The sequence below is a fragment of the Zonotrichia albicollis genome, chromosome 6 (genome assembly GCF_047830755.1).
Source record: "Zonotrichia albicollis isolate bZonAlb1 chromosome 6, bZonAlb1.hap1, whole genome shotgun sequence".
In the NCBI taxonomy this organism is placed as follows: Eukaryota; Metazoa; Chordata; class Aves; order Passeriformes; family Passerellidae; genus Zonotrichia; species Zonotrichia albicollis.
Genome location: NC_133824.1, coordinates 53,926,410 through 53,941,526, shown reverse-complemented (window position 1 = coordinate 53,941,526; position 15,117 = coordinate 53,926,410). Strand labels below are relative to the sequence as shown.

The 15,117-nt window shown below is 38.2% G+C and overlaps 1 long non-coding RNA gene across 2 annotated transcripts in view; it reads left to right on the top strand.

Annotated features, from left to right (window-relative positions):
• LOC141729432 (uncharacterized) overlaps nucleotides 1-15,117 on the top strand; it is a 46,968-nt gene that overhangs the window by 27,179 nt on the left and 4,672 nt on the right. For both annotated transcript variants that reach the window (XR_012580927.1, XR_012580926.1), the window contains one exon: nucleotides 6,497-6,613. This is a non-coding gene — a long non-coding RNA (uncharacterized LOC141729432). The remainder of the gene's footprint in view (nucleotides 1-6,496; nucleotides 6,614-15,117) is intronic.

Here is a 15,117-nt window from a genome sequence, read left to right as displayed (position 1 = left end):
GGGTGCAGGGCTCTGCTGGGATTTGGGGTTTATTGCACAGGGCCTGGGTGCAGGGCTCTGCTGGGATTTGGGGTTTATTGTAAAGGGCCCGGGTGCAGGGCCCTGCTGGGATTTGGGGTTTATTGCACAGGGCCTGGGTGCAGGGCCCTGCTGGGATTTGGGGTTTATTGCCAAGGGCCTGGGTGCAGGGCCCGGCTGGGAGCTGCCAAACACAGCTCAGAGCAGGGCCCAGAGAAGAAAGGGGTAGAGAGAATCAGAGGGAAAGAGCGTAAAAGGGTAAGAGAGCAAAAGCGTAAGCGAATAAAAGGCAAGAGCTAAGAGTGCGAAGTTCCCATTACAGTACCATAAATCATCTTCTGTGTTGAATATTCTGATTCTCACTAACCAATCTAGTACAAGATACAAATCCTACAGCATTTACATACAGCCTATAAGAATCATTCCATTACTGTGTTACATTTTAAACCCTAAAAACTCCTCATTGGACCCCTTCTGCCAAGCTGCAGGGTCTGCTCTGACCCTTGGGCCTGTCTGCAAGCAGAGGGAGTTGTTTCACCAAAAGGGGATTCAGCCGGCCACACCATTGTTTTCCAGTTGTTCAGTAACTAAGGTATCTCAAAGCTTTCATTTCAATCTTGCTTATAGTTTCCATAGTCTCAAAATCTTTTGCCAGGCAATCGTATTTATAAGGCTTTCCTGTTTCATCTTCCCCAACATATGGCAGTTCATAATCAGGGCAATTTAAAGATCCAGATCTTTAATCTGAAGGAAAGAACCCTTCAGAAGAGGCATCTTGAGTGAAAAGGAACTTCTGGGTGGTGATTTATGATCCACTTTGTGCCATGATAGTCTCACAAATTAGAACTGAAAGTGTTGGGGATTACTTCAATTTTTAGATTTTTTTTGTTTTGTTTCTTTCCAGAAGAAAAAGTGCACCATCTCTTCCATGCCCTGAAAATGCACATGAGAATTTGAAAGAGAATATCAGATCTTATAACCAATGTAAAAAAACCATGATATTTTAAATTATCGATGCATTTTATAAAATGTATAACCTTAATTAAGCCAAGATTTGAACAAAAGTGATATAAACAGCAAATATGGTGATCTGGGTGGTAACAAAAAGCCTGAAAATTATATTTTTCCAGATTCCCTGTCTCTTTTGGGCTTTTCCTCCAGCCCAGACTCTCATGGGTTCCTTAAAATGAAATTTCCTTGCATGAAACTAACAGAATTTCCTGAGTCCAGTTGATACAGTCTTTATACAAAGTATTCCCCCTCAAATTAGATTAATTCCAGCAAGACAATTGAGTATTTCTTGTGCTTCTGCTCTTGAAACCCACTGGGCAGTTTTTAATCAAGTTTCATGTTGAATTTATTAATTCTGCAATTATCTCATCAGCAAAATTTCCAGTATGCTCTGACAGAAAGAGGGACAATCTACAGAGATCAAAGAAAATCATAAAAATTGACATTTTTAAACTATGAGCTGGAAAGACAATGAACTCTGCATTACTGACACAGCTGATCCCCAAACCTCACAAAATTTGCTCTTATTCTGTATAAGTAATAGGTTTTGGCAGAATTTTTGTTGGGATTTTTTTACGTTTGTTTGTTTTTAAATAAATGAGTAGAACATTGCCTGTTTTTCCTTAGCATCAAGGGAATTTTGGTTCCACTTTTTTTTCATGTATTGTGAACTATTGCCTTTACAAATATTGAAACAAACAAATGTATTTTGGGGTTTTGGAGCTCTTATTCCATGAGTTCTCTTGTATTTGGGTGTCCTAATTAAGATCCCAAATGAAGGGAATGAAGAATATCTGAACTACACCACAATGGTGACCTCTTCAAGGCCCCAAACAAAAAAAAAAATCCTCAAAAACCAAAACCTAAAACAAGAGAAGCAAACAAATAAAATGCCTAAAAAAATCCAAAAATTGAACAAAACCCCAAAAAGATCAAACCAACCAACCAAAAAAAAAAAAACCAAAAAAACCAAACAAAAGCAAAAAGCCAAAAACAAACATCCCCAAAAAAAAACAAATGAAAAAGAACTAGAAAAAGAACCTCAGCACTGTGTCACTGCTGTGTGCTCAAAGCATTATCTTCTTCTCTTTTCTTTGACAGAGTAAGAAAAAATATCACCCATCTTCAACAGAAGACAGAATCACAAATAATCTGTTCTTCCTCCATTTTTTCCCTTGCAGCTCTTAGCAGAATTTGAATAAATCTTATTTCTGAACAAAAAGTAAATTGACTGACCAAAAATGTCAATTCACCTTCCATCAATGGATTTAAATAGTGAAACTATGCAGAGATTTCCCAGTGTTTGCACACCCAAATTAGTAAATGCTAGAAATGCCAGCAATAATGCCAGTTCTTGGCCTATTTACTTTCTGTATTTGAAATCCTGTGTAACCTTTGCTGAAACCTTTCAGGATATTGAAGTGGTCTGAGTTTAGCTTCCTTTGTCTCAGGGATTGCTCAGCACACAGGTTTCCCTCTGCTCTTCCAGCCTTCAGAAACTGCTTCATTTTTTTTTTTTTTAAATGAAATAGGGACATATTCATCCAGTTTCCAAAAACAAAACTTCAAGGAAAACCACTTTAAGAGCAAAACTCGTGGATTCTTGACTTAATTCAGCCCATGCCTGGGCTGGGATAAGGGCAAAAAGAAGGAGACCCTCCAGTAAAATAACAACATTGCTATAAAGTAGGAAACATCTTTTTTTGGGTTCTTAACTCTTTTTATGAATAAATTTAGCAAAACCTGAAGAGCTCAGCAGAAATTACAATCCTGTGTAATTTCAAAGTACCCAAGTCTTGGGTACTTAGACAAAAGTCTGGAGGTGCAGCCCAAATCCTTTTTGTTCACACAGGATTGTAATTTCTGCTGAGCTCTTCAGGTTTTGCTAAATTTATTCATAAAAAGAGCAAAGAACCCAAAAAAAGATGTTTCCTACTTTATAGCAATGTTGTTATTTTACTGGAGGGTCTCCTTCTTTTTGCCCTTATCCCAGCCCAGGCATGGGCTGAATTAAGTCAAGAATCCACGAGTTTTGCTCTTAAAGTGGTTTTCCTTGAAGTTTTGTTTTTGGAAACTGGATGAATATGTCCCTATTCCATAAGTGATTGTAAAGGCTCATAAATGTATTTGATGTTAGTTTTTTTCAAATCTTAGCTAGATTAAGGTTATAATATTACAAAACATATCGATAATTTAAAATATAATGGTTTTTGACATTTGTTCTGATATTCTCTTTTGAATTTTCATGGGAAACCCCCCTTTTTATTTTAATTTTTATTACACTATGTCTTCAGTTGCCTGCCACATGGTAATTGAATAACACAGTGAATTTAAATAATGGTCTTGGGCTAGAAGAATGAATTGTTCTGTCCAGCAGATAACTTCTCAGGGTTCCTGTAACATTTTAAGGACAGAGCCATGAAACTGCACCTGTATTGAGATCTTTCTTTCTCGAACTTTCACATCCAATTGTTGCCTTTTTCCCAGGGCACTGCTCTTCCAGCTTCTTCATTAGGGATTTTTTTTAATAATCCCTTGTGTTATGTGAGGAAAGCCAACTGTTTAAGTTTTCTTTCATTTTAACCTGGAATTTAAAAGAGTATTTCCTGTTCCCTTGCTGTATCAGTAGAGAATAAAACTCTGGGATATCAAAACTTGGGGGGCATTTTTCTCTTGTCAAAGGATCCAGGAGCAAGGAAGGCTCAGATGGGATGGGTCAGATTTATGGTTTGACTTGGATTTGAGCGTCTTTTCCAACCTAAGTGATTTTAGGACAGGTTCTTTATTTTATTACACCACCTGGCAGATTTAGAAAGTTCACTGAAGCTGTGGGGCTTCCTAAATTTTAATTTTTGTCACATCTGAACAGAAAGAAGAGTCTCCAAAACAGAGATAGCACAGCAGGAAAAAATCCCACATCCATCTAAGCACGGGGACCGAGTGTACTGAAGTTTTACTGCTCTTTAAATTCAGCATGGTCGCTTTTTGGAAATTGGGATAATTAAGCAGATATGGCTCCTTTGCATATTTTTATTATTCTAAAGCAGTGCAGTGGCAGGGCACTGCTAGTTTAATGGGAGAGCTTAATTTTAAAGAGGATAAGATATGGAAAGCAAAAATATATAATTTGTACTTCATCAAATTTTCCAGCTTTATTCCTCCTCTGTCCTTTTTATAGTGTGGTTTTAGCAGTAATAATAAAAAGGGAAGACAGGCACATGTGATACAGTTATAGAGGAAGATATTGCTACCAAAATTTAGTCCATGCACTGACTTTAACACAGAAATTTGAGGAAAATATAAACATTATAATTCTGTTTTTACACTTTAGGGCTGTTTCATTGTCTAACTCCTCAAGTGAGAGTATTTGTTTCAATATAATCATCTTATTATTAACGACACATCTCCTGAGCAATTGAATTGCCAAATTAATAACTCCCACTATATAAAATTGATATAATGAGTGCTTATCTTCTTGTACATACCAAGCAGGCCGGCCTTAATTTTCTATCCTTTTTTTTTCCTTTTTTCTTGTGATTACAGTTTTATTGCAATATAAAACCTTTAATTAGAGGAAAAGGATATGATTAATATGATATCACCATTAGGAATAGCCAATAAATCAGTGTTTTCTCTCAAGAAGTCTGTAAAACCATTAGCACAGTTCACCTCTGTACATTTGTGTGAATGAATTGGGTGACACCACCCTTTCCCAGGTTTGCTGGTCTAGGTAATTGTACTCCTCTGGAAAGTGCCTTTCCTTCCAACTCTGTGTTAGTGCAGTGCCCAAATTAAAACCCCTCCCATCCTTGTTTGGAGATAATATTTAATTCTCTAAAAATGCTGGTTTTAGTGAACTGGAGAGAAGGCACAACTTGGTGCCAAGCCCAAAGGCTGGTGTGGAACCCAGGGCAGAGGTTCAGGGGGTGATGCCCAGGGGCTCTGCAGATCTGCCCAGCGCAGTGGGATGCTGTGCATTCACATCCTCTAAAAATCCCTTGGCCCAGGATTTTCTCCTGGGAAGCTGAGAAGCCTCAGAGAAAAAGGAAAACAATGATTATCTCCTTTGCTTCTCCTCTGTTGTGCTCATATGGAATGTGTTTGGAGATTGTTTAACAGAGAAATTTGAGGAAAATATAAACGTTGTTGACAGGTGATTGTTTCATTGGATTCTGCTGTGAGTTGTTTTCACTTATTGGCCAATTGGGGCCAAGCTGTATCAGGATTCTGGAGAGAGCCAAGAGTTTTCATTATTATCTTTGTAACCTTCTGTAAGTATCCTTTCTGTTTAGTATAGTATTCCTTAATTTAATATAGTATCATAAAGTAACAAATTAGCCTTCTGAGAACATGGAGTCAGATTCATCATTCCTTCCTTTCTCTGAGGGCAACCCAAATACAATGGGATGCTCTTCTGTTCTCACCTTCATTTCCAAAAGTAAATGATTTCCAAATTGCTGCTCTCTGAAAGCAGCTTCCTGCACATGGATGGAGCTGCTGCTATTTGCCCATCATATTGTCTTATAAATAATAATAATAAAATTACAGAGAGCTTACATGGAGATTAAATGTGTTTCCCCACAGCAATATGAATATTGACTCTGGAAGGCTCCTCCTGCCAGGGCAGAAACATGCAATTTTGTTACAGCCTCAGAGGTAAATACTGGTATTTGAACAGTGCTCAGAAGGAATAATGAAGTGTTTTAGTGGCTCTGTGCTTCTTTTCTGTAGGTTCAACAATTTCTGTGAATTTTGATCAAGGAGAGGAAAGCCTTCTCCCCTTCCGAAAATATTCAGTGTTTTAAATGTGGGAATCCTACTGCAGATTTCCTGAAGATTGCAAAAATCCTGAAGATTTACATGATAGGTTTCCATTTATATGGGATTCTTTCACAAAAGAAAGTTTGAATTTTTGTTAAACTTTGACTGATATAAATTTTGTTATCTTAAATAACTGTCAAAAAATGACAGAAACAATATGCAGGTGGAACCTGGATTTCTCTAGGAGGAAAAGCAATCCTCAAAACTGTTTCTTTCCTCCACCTAGAGGGAACACAGAGTTGGAAGAAAAGCAGGAAGACTGGATGGAAGGGACATTGCCAAAGGAGACAGGAGTTTCATTAGTGTATTACACTAGACATGTGTAACAATTTTGTGTCTGTAACTAAATCTGCTACAGGAAAATACACCACACAACTTGGAAGAGAGAAGAACAGGTTGTCCTGATTTACAGTGCAAGATCCTGGTGTTTTAGGGGTGCTTCCACCCTTCAGCTGGAGGCAGAAACCGTGGGGAATGGGTCACGGAATGAAGTAGAAAATGGCCAAAGGCAAGAAGAGGTTAAAAACGAGGAGAGCAGGAATGAGATCCAGCGAGGAGCTGGGCACAGGGATGCAGGCACAGAGGCTGGTGCAAAGGGACATCTCTGGTGGCTCTGTGACCTTTGGAAGAACATTCCTCATTCCAGGGCTGCTTCAGCTACACCTGGGGATTTCAGAATGGGGATGAGCTGATTTCCAAACGGGATCTGTGTCATACCTGGACAGCCCTGGGCTCCCCAGCTCACACAGCTCTGCCTTCCAAGGTAGGTAACTTGTGGTGCCTGCTGGGGGGAGGGTGAATTTGGGTCTGAAAGCTTTCAGAAGCCAGAGAGAAAGTGCTGCTGAGTGAAAGAGCTTTGTGTGGCCTTTATTCCCTGATGTAGGACTGGGAACCTTTGAGGTCCCCTGTGTTTTGGGGGCTCATCCTTGTGACAGAGGTGTGGGTTAGCAGTGTCAGACCTCAGGGACAGGTTCAGGATATGGCATCTGGGATCCCATATGGGATCTGGGAAATAGGTTTGCTGCTCAATTTTTGTCCAGTTGTCAGCAGCTGAGGAGCACCTGGATAAGAAAAGTTCTTTTACTTTTCTGATCGAAGGGCACGGATGGGAAGGAGCTTGTGCAACAAGAGTATGAGCCTCTCTTGTATCCTCAAACAGCATCTCTGTTCTGTCCAGTGATAATGCACCCTTATTGAGAGCAGAATTTGATTCTGAAACTCATTCTGCAAGATGACGGGTATGAGGAAAGAGAGAGTGATCCTAGACAGATAATAAAGACAGGAGAGCTGTGCCAAATCATGTTCCAGAGAGAAAATTGTATCATAACATATTGCACACGTTGCATGAAACCTGAAAATGGATTCCAGTGAGTTGCAGTGGGAATGTCCTCTGGCTGGAGCTCTGGGTGTCACAGTGCCCTGCTTCATGCTGACCCCCAGCCAGCATCCTAAAAATCAGAGCAGGGCAGTGGTGAACACTGTTTCTTGAGAATAGCTTTTTTCTCCCCAGATTGAGGGTTTCAAAAAAGAAAATGTGTGTGCAAATGCACAGTTCCTCTCTTGTTGTTCCCCTTTCCTTGAACTCTGTTATTTTCAGTATCTTTTTCAGTCATTGTGTCTTCAGCTTTTCTAAAGCCTTCCTTATTCTGTTATTTCAGAGATAATCCCCCTCCCCCAAACCTACTTTTTGCCAGCTGTATTCAGCTACTGAGAAACACACAGAAGCTCCCATTGCTAATCCCTGTTTGGAATTATTTATCTTTAGCACCTTCAAAAGCTTTCTGGGGTCGTTCAAGCTCAGTGGTGCAGCCACTTTGCATTTCAAATCCAAGAGCCCTTTGTCCATGGGTGGATGGCAGAGGGTTGTTTCAGCCAGGGTGCTGCTGAAGATGTAGGTGCTCTCCTTGGGGCAGCCCTGACCGATACAGGATTTGGCTAAATCCTGCTGCCAAGGGCACTCATTGCAATAAAACTATGTTTTGTTCTGGTGTGGCATTTCCATCCTTTATAAAACTTGGCTGAAACCTTGTTTGCTGGGTTCTGAAGCGCTGTGCATCCTCACGAGGGCATGGTTTGCTGTAATGACTGATGTGGATAACGCTTCTGTATTTAAATATTCAGTATGGAAACATTCGTGCGGGCAGCATGAAAACTTTCTGTGCACTTCAAACAGGAAGCAGATAAAACCCCATGCATTTGATTTACAGAGAAGGAAAAAAAAGGAAAAAAACCCAAATCAAACCCCAAAAGAGGTCCTGCAGCAATGGTATGAGAATATTTGAACATTGGATGAGTGACTGGGTGCTACGAGGGGAATGTGAACTGTCTGTGGCTCCAAAAGTGCCTCTGGTTTGTGCAATCCTGCCCTTGGCACCCATAAGCCAACCCCTGTGTGTGTTGAACCCACCCTATGAAAGGCAGACATTTGGGTTTCCAACAAATATTTTATTTCTAAAACACACTGTTTCCTGCTGCTCATAAAGAGCTGAAGGATGCAGTGTCTTCACAGTCAAGTATGATTGAATTTCTGATGTATGCACAGCACACCATGATTTTTTTTACTTGTCTACTCCTATATTGTCTATGGAAGTCACAATATTTAACGCTGTCTTCACTGTCTTCTAACTTCTATGTTAAATATAAATATTCAATGCTGTCTGCACTGTCTTCCTGAACCTTCCTTCCACAACATTACAACCTGCTTTTTCAAAGCAAACCAACCTGTGAAAACGTTGGTAATGCCAGAATTCTGGATGTTCCTACCACAGCAGAGAGATTCCCACCTCCGCCTTCTCAGTTTGGCAGGAAAAGTATTCCCTCATTTGCTTGGTGTGATGAAAGCTGCCTCATCTCTTCTCCAGCCTTCTGAAACCAGTGTCTGTAAAAGAGCAAACCATGTTATGGGCCTTGAGACTGGGTGGTGACACGGGCCTCTTGGTTTGCAGTGGTTTTTCGTTTATGCAGCTGTAATTATTGCCTGGTGCCAGCATTTTGCCAACGCTGTGACAAATGGCAGTGGGGAGGGGACAGCACCTTGTTCTTCATGAGTTCAGCCTCGTGAGTCACATCCTGGGAGGCCCTGCAGCTCACAGATCACCTCACAGATGTTAGACTGAATAAATATGGATTTGCTGCACCCCTGTAGTGATAAGGGCAGCTAAAATCCCTGGCTGCTTTAAATTGCACCTCATTTCTCCCAGGGAGGGAGAATTTAATGAAATTGTTTAGCAATGAAGCATTATAGAGATCCCTTTAGACAAAATGAATGGCTTTAGCTAATACTGTTCTTCTGAGATGGAAGAGAGCAGTGAATCCAAAAGCATCATGTTTAATCTCATCATTTTCCTCTGCTAAAGGCTTTCATGAGTTATTAGGTGAAGTTATTTGGATGGAAAACATGCACATAACAGATGAGTGTTTCACTCAAGTATGTAATTTAGGTTTTCAGAGGCACCACGGCTTATGATCCTGCCCAAAATGATGGATTCACTCAAAGGGGTTGAGCTGAAGCTACTGTTGCATGAATCACCCACCAAAATCCAATTGTGCTGGAAATGGGGGAAGTTTGTAGAATGTGAGGATTCCCGTGTACTTAAAAAATATGAAATTAATCATCTGAGCATGTTTTCCTGCAGCCCTGCAAGACACATTTCAGGGTTAGAGAGAAAACACAACTTCCTTGGAACAACATCCAAGGGAACAAAACAGAGTAGCTGGCTACTTTTTGGTAGCTACAAATTCCACTTTTCCGGATTGGGCAAAGGTGAAATTTCTGCCACTATTCCACCAAAGCTGGCAGCTCCCTGCCTCAGCCCTGCAGCTGCATCTCCTGCTGGTGGCACAGAGGAGGTGGTGGCTGGTGGCAGCAGGGGACGAATGTGAGCTGCACTGGGGACAGGGGGACAAGGCCCAGCTGGGCTCAGCGGTGTGGCTGTGGCCACACAGGAGCACCCTCAAGGACATCAGGAGTGGTGTTTGATTAATTCAGTGAGAGGCTGAACAAAGCATGTGGGAGCATGTGTGTGTGTGAGGATAGAGACTTTGACAGAGGCTGGGTGTAGGTGCTCTGGTTTGAGAGTCTGAAATCTATTAATGCTTTAATTAAAATGATCTGCAGAGCAGATGAGGAATGCATCAGCACCGCTCTCACAGGAGAAACAGCACCAGGATGGACATAAAGCAGCTGTGGTTCAGATTGTGTTATTTTCCGGTGCTTGTTTTATGCTCTTATATGGACATGAAAATAAAATCTTTATTTTATTTTAGAAAAGAAAGATTTTATAAATAAAATCTTTATTATTTTATATAATAAGATTAATATAATATACAATATTTTATTATAGTATAATAATATAATAATATTATAATATTATAATATTATATTATACATAATATTAAAATATTATAATATTATATAACATTATGAAATAATAATAATAGAATAACTTTGTATATTCCCTTTAGCATAATATAATACGATATATTATAAATAATATAAATATATATTATATATATAATATAATATATTATAAATAATATAAATATATATAATAGATAGGAATATATCTAATAAAATAATAATAATACAATATACAATGTGATATCATAATATTACATAATATATAATATTGTAATATTACATACTATATAATATTAAAATATTATATTATATAATATTATGAATAATAATAGAATAACTTTGTATATTCCCTTTAGCATAATATAATATGATCTATTATAAATACTATAAATATATATAATAGATAGAAATATATATAATAAAATAATAATAATATAATATGCAATATTATATTATTACCATATAATAGTATAATATTATATATTATATAATACTAAAATATTTCACTATTATATATAATATTTATATTATAGTATAACATTATAATATTACCATATAATATTATAATATTATATAACAGTATATAATAATAATAATAATAATAATAATAATAATAATAATAATAATAATAATAATAATAATAATAATAATAATAATAACTTCATATATTCTCTCAGCATAATCTTTCCCTTATCTTCCCCTGCCCTCCCAGTGGCTGAATTCTTTGCAAGAGGAGAAAATTTTGCTATAAGGCATGGAAACTGAAGTAGATGAGCCCACTGCTACTTGATATATGCCAGGAGAAAAATGGATGGAATCAATTTTTTTCTAGGATTTAAGACACCAGAAGAATAACTTACCTGCCTTTTTTGTGGTAGAACTATGAACTATTCCTTCAGTTCTTCCCCATTATGTTTTTTCAATATTTTATTGTCTCCATACTGATATTGTTTTGTGAAAATAATTCTCCACCTTTTTCCTAGTAAAGTGTAAGTTGTGGTTCTGCTTTTAAGGCACTCAAGATTTCTACTTAAACTTGTGTTGCATTAGAAGAGCTCAAGATTTATCCTCTCCTTTCTTCTCTGATCACGTCACTAGCTGGGTTAAAAGCTCTTGTCTGGTATAAAATCTAATTTTGTTTCATTGGTGATGACACAAACCATATTTACAGGGGTTTGGCTATTGCATGATATCATTCTAGGACTGCCTAAAAATATATCCTGTCACAGATGTAGGTTGATGTCAGAGAGGGGAGGTCAGAGCCAGGGAGTGGGTGGCCTGAAACGTTGAATTTTTGTTAAAGCAGAACATCTCCACCACCTCCTTCCTCAGGCTCTCACCTCTCCAGGCCTTCCTTCTTCTTTCCTCTTCCCATTTTCCTTGGAAGAGCTGATTTTGCAGGATTGGACCATTTAAACCCTTCGTGTTTGCTCACAATTTAACATGTTTACAAAATATACTGGGTCAAAACATAGACTGAGCAGAGCTGGCCAAAGACAGAAATGGATGTAAAATATCAATTCTCTAACTCTTAGTAGGACCATAGAATGACCTGGATTAGAAGGGACCTTAAAACTCACCTTGGTTTTTGTGGGATCCAATACCTTGGATTTACTGCACCCCTGTGAACTTATATAAAAGTTTTGTGATATTTTATTTTTATTTTTTTAAAGAATGGTGTAGAACAGGTTGATCTTTGCTGGTATTCCACACTGGAGTCAGTGAAGTTTTGCCAAGAGGCCAAAACTTGCTTTTACCTCATTAGGATGTTAAAGTTAAGGAGTCTATAAACTGTCAAACAAAAACAAGCTACCAACAAAAACAAAATAAACAAGAAAAATAAATCCAAGGCCACAAAAAAAATCAAGTGTCCAACACTGACAATGAGAGGTCCTGGGGTGGGAGGAGGTTGGGAATATAGAAGAGCAATAAGATCTCCTGGCCTACCTTCTCTTGGAAAAATGTTAAAGAAATAACCCTTCTCCCTGCAAAAAAAAAATTAGTGACTATAAATTAAATTCCAAATTACATACAAATTATGAAAACTCTTTTTGTAGCCACCAAAACTGGTCATGGTATAGAAGCAGAGCATGGGAGGGGTCTGCACTTTGCTGTGCTCCTGTGTGAAATAAAGCCATCCCTGTATCAAGCATGTGCACAACATAACAGAAAACCAAAGGATCTCTAGAAAAATAAAATCAAGTGATTTGTGAGTAACATCCTCGTTTTTCAAAATTTTTGAAAAATATCTGAGTCATCCTTGGTTTTGCCTGTCAAATCACTGGTGCAAGGAGATATTAAAATGATATTTATTATGCACTTACTCTGTTTTCCCCAGCCATTTAAATTTATTTTCTCACATCTTTGGCATTTGTTACACTTCATCCTTTTTTTTTGCTGTTTGTTTCCAACTTTATGGCCAAGTAAAATATTAGATGATTGCTGTGGGGTTCCAGCACAGATGGCTCAAATCCTGGGCTCAGCAGAGGGCTGTGGAGAGGGAGTCTTGGTCTTCACTGAGCCACCCCATGGAAGCTTCTCCCTCCTCCATCTGGAACCTGCCATCCCAGCCCTTTTTCCTCAGTCCTGGGAGAGCAGCTTGGAAGCTGTGCCTGCTCCATGTGATTCCTCCCTGGATTTCCTGCCTCCTCCCTTCTGCCAGCACAGCCTGCAGTGCTCCCAAAGACCTTGCTTGGTTCTCATGGCAGGGGAAAGGTGGGGCTGTGTCGCAGACATCTTTTCATTAAAAATCCTTTCCTTAGGAGTTTTTCTTCCTGAGAAGCTGAGAGGCCTCAGGGACAAAATGTAAATATTGATTATCTGCTGCTGTGGGATGCAACAGGTGGATCTGTGACTGGCTCATGTGGATGTTTGGAATTAATGGCCATTCACAGCAGAGCTGGCTCTCTCTCTGTTCGACCCACAAACCTTTGTTGATTCATTCCTTTCTATTCTTAGCTTAGCCAGCCTTCTGAGAAACTTTTTCTTCCATTTTTTCGTATAGTTTTAATGTAATATATACCATAAAATAATGAATCAAGCCTAACATAAAGTCAGATCTATGTCTCTTCCCTCACCCTAAGATCCCTGTGAGCACCATCACAGGGCTGCACCTCTGCATGTTTCTGTCCCAGCTGAGATGACAAAATACAAAGCAACTCTCCATTTTCAGAAGGCTTCAAACCTGTTTTTATTATAGCATGAATGCTTTTTATTCATTCTTATGAAACTCCTGAGTCTCACATAAAAAGAAGGGAGGCTTTAATCTCATCAGGTGGTGGGCTCCAAACTTGTTTGAAATGGATGGAGTTTCTGAACTGTTTTGTTGAAATGTGAAATGATGAAATTTCTGTGTTGCTATAGTATTGAATTTGCCCTTTCAGCATTTGTTCTGCAGGTATTCATTCATTCATATCTTTTTTTTAAGGTTTTTAGTGCTTTGAATCTGTGTCCAAAAATACTATTTTGATGGACACCCAAACTGAAACTGTTGTTGCTGCACTCCAAATTCATCATATTCATTCATTAATACATGCCTTAATATACCAGACTAACACAGATTGCTATAATATAATATAATATAATATAATATAATATAATATAATAATATATAAAAATATATATATTCTCTTAAATATATTTTATAAATGTATTAGAATATTTGCTAATTAATATATATTTTCTTATTTATATTTATAAATGATAGAAGTAGTGTGTTTCTCTTCTTTATCCTTCTTCTTTCTTGGTTTCTATGTCAATGACCTCAGTAGGAAATGCTTTCAGGGGTAGACATGGATCCTCTTGTCAAACTTCTCTCTGGCTCACAGCAGTCACTCTAAAACCTCTCCCACATCTTTTACCTCCAAATTCCTGTGAATCAATCCTGCAGGATAAGATAAGAGATAGATAAGAGAACAAACCCCTCACATGCCTTAATTTAAAAATCATGAGATTCATGCTGGTTTTTTGGTTTTTTTTTTTTTGTACTGGGAAGGTTTGTTTATTTTGTGTGGCAAGCTGCTGAGATAAAGTCCTGTTGAGGAGGGGAGGAAAAATTTTTGGGGGTTTTTTGTGCTGCAATTTTGCCTGCTGTTCTCAGTTATTATCTGCAAAGTTGTGAAATTCAGTTAAATCATTTTAGTCATCTCTTGGCTGCTGGAAATGTATAATTTGGAGAGATAAGGAATTATGAAATTGTTGAAAAGTTAAGTATCAGCCACGTGAATGTTTTGTTTTTAGACATTTTCTGCTGGGTTTATTTTGCAGCCAGACATACACTCAGTTTTATAAGGCTTCCAGGGAGATTGATTAACATTTCTTTAAATCTTGAAACCCAAAACAATAAGAGAGGACCCTGAAGAGTTTCTGAAAGAGCAAAGAAAGCACAAGAAATTGTCTTTATTTCCCCTTAGTGAAATCTTGCTGAAGACACCAAGCACTTTGCCTTCTATAGACTTCATGGAGATGAGAATTCACCCAAGTGAGGCCTGACAAAACACCAAAATTACCTTGAGACCACTCAGCCATTATTTTTCCTGGTAAGATTTTGGCGGAAATATTTTTCTAGTGCTGAACCACCACGTTCTTTATTCTAAAAGGGCTTTTTGGAGGACAAGGAATGTGTAGGCTCTTCTGCCCTCTGTTGTGGCTATGGCTGTAAAATGCCAGCACATGGCACCACCAGCCAGGGAGCTGTTTGGGGAAAAAACTATCAGGAAATAATCTCTGTCAGGAAAATAAAACAAATTGCAGCTGTACATAACAATATAATGGCTCAGAATTTAATTATGAAGTAAAAACTCCTCCCTGTTCCTGTCCTTGCACTCTTCATCACCAAGCTCTGGGTTTTTGTTATTGTGGAAGTTCTATTTTATATGGAAGCTTTATGTATTTCTATCTTTTATATT